At 35.8% G+C, this 5,902-nt stretch overlaps 1 non-coding gene across 1 annotated transcript; it reads left to right on the top strand.

The window, feature by feature from the left end:
- Positions 1 to 821: 821 nt before the first annotated feature.
- On the top strand, positions 822 to 924 carry LOC128578790 (U6 spliceosomal RNA). Its single transcript, XR_008377908.1, has one exon. It is a non-coding gene; the product is annotated as a U6 spliceosomal RNA (small nuclear RNA).
- The last annotated feature ends 4,978 nt before the right edge of the window (positions 925 to 5,902 follow it).

Below are 5,902 nucleotides of genomic sequence, written 5' to 3' on the forward strand. Positions count from 1 at the left end.
GCCTTGAGCAAAACCTAGCATGCATAATGGTGAAAGGATTAAAAATATCCAGTGGACACTTGAATAACATGACAACCAAAACATTGCCATGCATATCAATACTCTCAATTAATGTGAATGGCTTAAATTGTCCTCTAATGAGGCACAGATTGGCTGACTAAATACAAAAACTCAGGCCAGGCATCTGTTGCATACAATAATCTCATCTTAGCTTAAAGCAGTGATTCTCAACCTTCCTAATGCTGTGGCCCTTTAATACAGTTCCTGTAGTTGTGACCCACAGGTTGAGAACTGCTGCCTTAAAAGATAAAAATAGACTGAGGGTAAAAGGATGAACATCTACAATTCAGGCAAATAGAAATCAGAAAAAAAGCAGGGGTTGCAATTTTATTTGTAGATACAACAGGCTTTAAACCAACAAAGGTAAGGAAAGATAAGGATGGTCACTTCATATTTGTCAAGGGAAACACTCAATATGAAGAGATTTCAATTATTAACATTTATGCACCCTACCAGAATGCTCAATTTGTAAAGAAAACCCTAATAGATATGAACAATTTGATATCTTCCTGCACTACAATAGTTAGATATTTTAACACCCCTTTGGCAGTGCTGGATAGATCCTACATGAAAAAAATAAACAAGGAAATACTGGACTTAAAGTTGACCCTACAACAAATGGACTTATTAGACATCTATAGAATATTTCAACCTAATAAAACTGAATACACATTTTTCTCATCAGCCCATGGAGGTATTCTTATTGGTCTTTTGTTTTTTGATTTGAAGACCTGCCATATTTTCAAATGAGTTTTGATTTTGGGCTTGTTCAGGAGCATACATACTAATGTTATAGCAATACAGAGAAAGATTAGCATAGCTCTTGTACAAGACATGTACATTTATGAAAGTCTTCATTTTTATCCTAGTGATCTTTAAAACCTGGCTCAAATGCCACCTCCTTTGGTCTCCCCAGGTTGAATATTTCTCTCTTTTTTGCTCCACAATACATGATCTATTTCAGTTTTATAGTCATTTGTATAAATATTTATCTTTCTCATTAGACTGTGTGTGGTGGTTATGTTTTATAAATATATCATAATATTCTTCACAGTATCTAAACCATTGCAGTGAGCACATTTTTATGGAGTTGCATTTCTATGAGTCATTTGCTGAACATTAACAGCAGTACACAATCTCACAAATATATAGGGTTATATGTTATTCCTTTCTTCTCAGTACATATAAAGGGATAAAACTATTTTGCAACAGTTTATAGCTCATGAGGAAAATATGTGTTTGCATTTTTTTGCTTGTAGAAATGGTGCTATTCGGGCGGCGCCTGTGGCTCAGTGAGTAGGGTGCCGGCCCCATATGCCGAGGGTGGCGGGTTCAAACCCAGCCCCGGCCAAACTGCAACAAGAAACTAGCCGGGCGTTGTGGAGGGCGCCTGTAGTCCCAGCTGCTCGGGAGGCTGAGGCAAGAGAATCGCGTAAGCCCAAGAGTTAGAGGTTGCTGTGAGCCGTGTGATGTCACGGCACTCTACCCGAGGGCGGTACAGTGAGACTCTGTCTCTACAAAAAAAAAAAAAAAAAAAAAAATTCTTGGGCAGCGCCTGTGGCTCAGTGAGCAGGGCGCCGGCCCCATATACCGAGGGTGGCGGGTTCAAACCCGGCCCCGGCCAAACTGCAACAAAAAAATAGCCGGGCGTTGTGGCGGGCGCCTGTGGTCCCAGCTACTCGGGAGGCTGAGGCAGGAGAATCGCCTAAGCCCAGGAGTTGGAGGTTGCTGTGAGCTGTGTGACGCCACGGCACTCTACCGAGGGCAATAAAGTGAAACTCTGTCTCTACAAAAAAATAAAAAAAAAAAAAAAAAGAAATGGTGCTATTAAACATCTGCCAATTCTTTCCTAAAAGTGTCTTTTGGGGAAAAAAATGTGGCATCTTATTTTGGCCACATCCAAAGCTTTCCAAGTGTTCTGAATAAGCCACTGTAGATGCCAGTATTTTCACCTTTCTCTCTCTCTCTCTCTCTCTCTCTCTCTCTCTCCATATATATATATATATATATATGTACACATATACATATATGTATATGTGTGTGTGTGTGTGTGTGTAATTTACTCACAAATGTTATGCTAAATAAATAGTTGCCACCTATTGGGTAGGAGAGGGTATTTTTAGTTTAACCACCTTGTCTAGCTATGCTAAAAAGATCAGAAATTATTCTAAATCTTTATGATAATTTAAAAATTATTATGAATGGGAGAAGGATTGTTGAACTGGCACCACTCTGTAGTTGCATTAATATTAAGCAAAATGTTTATCTCTGTCAAACAGATTTATCTGAATGTAATCTATCAAAGTTTAGTCATAGTTTTCTTAGGGTGCTTGGAGCTCTGGGGATGGGCAAGAAAGAACATATGGAAGTGGCTTTCTCCAAGATACCAGTGGGTATGTTTTTGTGTGTTGCAGTGTGCCTGTTGACACTGTTGGCAGTTTATCACCCTGGGAAAGCCTTTCAAGCATGAGCAATTGATGAATTGTATGTAATATGCAAATGTGAATGCATAAATATCCTGAATGACAGCTTAATTTATGTGTGCTTTTAAGAACGTGGGATTAGATTTTAATTAAATATTCTCAAAGGCACCCTGACTTATTCAGTTTTTTGGCTGCTATCTTTAGAAATAAATAGAAGAAGGTCTAAATCATTGTTTCACACAAATTATTCACATTTTTCTGCTAAGTCATCATTGTTCATAAAAAATAAGGGTATTTAACGAAGAAAAACATTCATATTTAATTATGGAAATGCTGTTGTTGTTTTACAATAGTTGCAGTTTGTCATATATGATATATATAGGAAAATATATGTGATTTGAAAATTAGTGTCCTAAACTTCAAATGCAATTCTTAAGTATATTTCAGATGCTATTGTATATTTTAATATGGAAAGTTAAATAATAGCAATTGCAAATGAAATTTCTTAGTACAGATATTGTGATGCTAATACTACATATGACTGGGTGGGCACAGTGGCTCGAGAGTGTAATCCTAGCACTTGGGAGGCTAAGGTGGGTAGAATGCCTGAGCTAATGGGTTCCAGACCTGCCTGAGCAAGAGCAAGACCACATCACTAAAAATATCTGGGCATTGTAGCAGGCGCCTGTATTCCCAGCTACTCAGGAGGCTGAGGCAAGAGAATCACTCGAGCCCAAGAGTTTGAGGTTACTGTGAGCTAAGATGCCACGGGACTCTACCGAGGGTGACAAAGTAAGACTCTGTCTCAAAAAATAAAATACTGCATATGACTTTCAAATTATAATTACCTTAAAAATAACTAAAATAGAGTTGTCCCCCACCTTTGTTCTTAGATAAGCAGTGTGTGTAGGTATAGTTCTGTGTGTGTATAGCTTTATCCTATGTTTGATAATAATATTTCAAACCTTACATAATGTGTATATTAGGATAAAATAAGGTTAATTAAAGCTCCTTGAAATTTACAAGTACTTTTTTCATCTTATTCTATGTTATCATATAATGAATTAAAGTGATATGAGTTTAATAGATCCACTTAAAGTGTGTTATAAATGTTATTAATTATTTAAAAAATAGTCTTTAAGACAAACATTGCATTGTCACTTATATGTGGAATCAAAAAAAATTGATTTCATAGAAGGAAAGAAATAATATAATGGTTACCAGAGGTTGAGGAAAGAATGGAGAAGGAAATGAAGACAGATTAGTCAACAGGTACAAAGCTATAGTTAGATAGGAAGACTAAATTCTTCTGTTCTATTGCATTGTAGGATAACTAGCTTTAACAGTAATATTTCATAATAGCTAGAAATAATAGGTTTTTGAATGTTGTCATCAAAAAGAAATTATAAATGTTTAAGATGATAGATAACCTAATTTCCCTGATTTGATCATTATAAAATGTATAAATGTATGGAAATATCACATTGTACCCAATAAACGTACACAAACAGTATGTGACAACCATAAGTAAATAAAAATGTCTTTCAATCTATTTCCAGTTTATAGTAAATCATATTGCCCATAAATTATGAATATTATAAAACTCTTGACAAGTAATGGGTTATGCCTATTTTTACCTGTTTTTTTAAATACATATTTGCTTTTCTCTACTCTACATTCAGGAGCTTAATTTTTGACTACAGAAAAATGGCTACCTGTAACTCTTTACTTAAATATGTTTTTCCTATGATGTATCATTGTAGTTGTTAATTGCACAAACTTTGGAATTATACTTCTTAGCTCCTTACTGCTCTGTGACCTTGGGCAAAAAATTTAACTCAGCCTAAGTTTCTGGATTGTTATTGGAACTCGATGCCTTAACATAAAGCACTTAGAAGAGTCCTGACACTTGGTCAACCCCATGCAGTCAGTTGTTATTATTCATTTCCACTATTTTTATTTGTTAGCTGTCTCTGAATGGAAATTTTTCCAGGTTATTGATTATTAGGAGTAAAGAATTTCAGGATGCATCATAAATCAAGCAAGCAATAGCTTTGTAAAAGTGACAGAGAGATGAGATAGAGATAGAAATAAAGATAGAGAGAGATAGATGAGATGGAGATTGAGATAAAGACAGAGGAGAGAGAGAGAGAGAGAGAGAGAGAGAGAGAGAGAGAGAGAGATATCTCCCTGACAGAAAGGAGCAACTCCCTCAAGAGGAAGTATGGTTTTTGGTCTTTTTAAGTCTTACTGGTTGAGGGAAGGAACATTGAAGGCTACGGGTTGGCTTTTACTAGGAATTTAAGTAGTAATTCCTAGAATTGGATTACCTCACCTTTTCATACTTTATATGATTGTTTAAGAGAACAAGGTAAGATAAATTTTAAAACTGCAATGTACATTATACTGTAATTAGCCAAAGTTCATGCAACATGACAAAGAGATAACAAGCCAGCTGAAGATGGTTCTTTTCTGTGGTTATCAGCCCTCCTAGTTAGGTTCTGCCTGAGGACTGTTTAATTTAATACCTGTACCCACTCTTTAAGCCTCTGTGTCTGGGATCAACCTCATGCCCTACTCTAACACCATCATATCCTCATCTTTACATGACAGACCAGATTTCTCTTATAGGAAAGACTGCTTCATTCCCATCTCCACGATTTTGTCTGGAATGTGACCAAAATGCATCTTCTTCCTGTCCAGATTTTATCCAATCTTGAGACCTGGTTAAAAGCCCCCTTTTTTCCATTAAGTATTCACTGATTCCTTCCTATGAATCAGCTACATTTTCCTTAGTTTTTTTTTTTTTTTCCTATCACAGAGTTTGGTTTTTAATCATTTCTTTATTTTTATTTTATATGAACCAAGCTTACAGTTGTTCAGATTATAGTCCACTTATTTGGTTTCTGTCATGAATGTTGACTTAAAATTACTTTCAGTGTTATGCCTCAGTTTCCTTTATCTAACTTGCCTTTATTTAGGCTTGGTATATCGCAGATACAGCATGTTTCAGTCCCCAAGTATGATGCTCATATACAATTGTTCCCGGCTGCTACCTGCTTATTCTGGTTCTGTTATAGTTGGAATTGTTTCTTCCACACTGAGGAGGTGTTTTTCTATTTATTAGAAATTAAAGAAGAAAGTCATTTGTATCAGATGAAGATATAATGCATATAATATAGTGGATACAGTTAGAGAGATGGAACTATAGTTCTAGCTGTGCTGGCTGGCTTTCAGCTAATTAATGTCTCTAAGGCTTAGTTTATCATCTTAAAATAGAAATAGTAGTACCTACTTCATGGAACTATTCAGAAAATTAGATAGAGTTTATGTGAACTTTGTCATAGTGCCAGACACATAGTGGGTATTAATTTAGCAGTACTTTTTCTTTCCATTAATCATCCAGCAGTAATGAAAGT

Source organism: Nycticebus coucang, chromosome X (genome assembly GCF_027406575.1).
Source record: "Nycticebus coucang isolate mNycCou1 chromosome X, mNycCou1.pri, whole genome shotgun sequence".
Taxonomy (NCBI): Eukaryota; Metazoa; Chordata; class Mammalia; order Primates; family Lorisidae; genus Nycticebus; species Nycticebus coucang.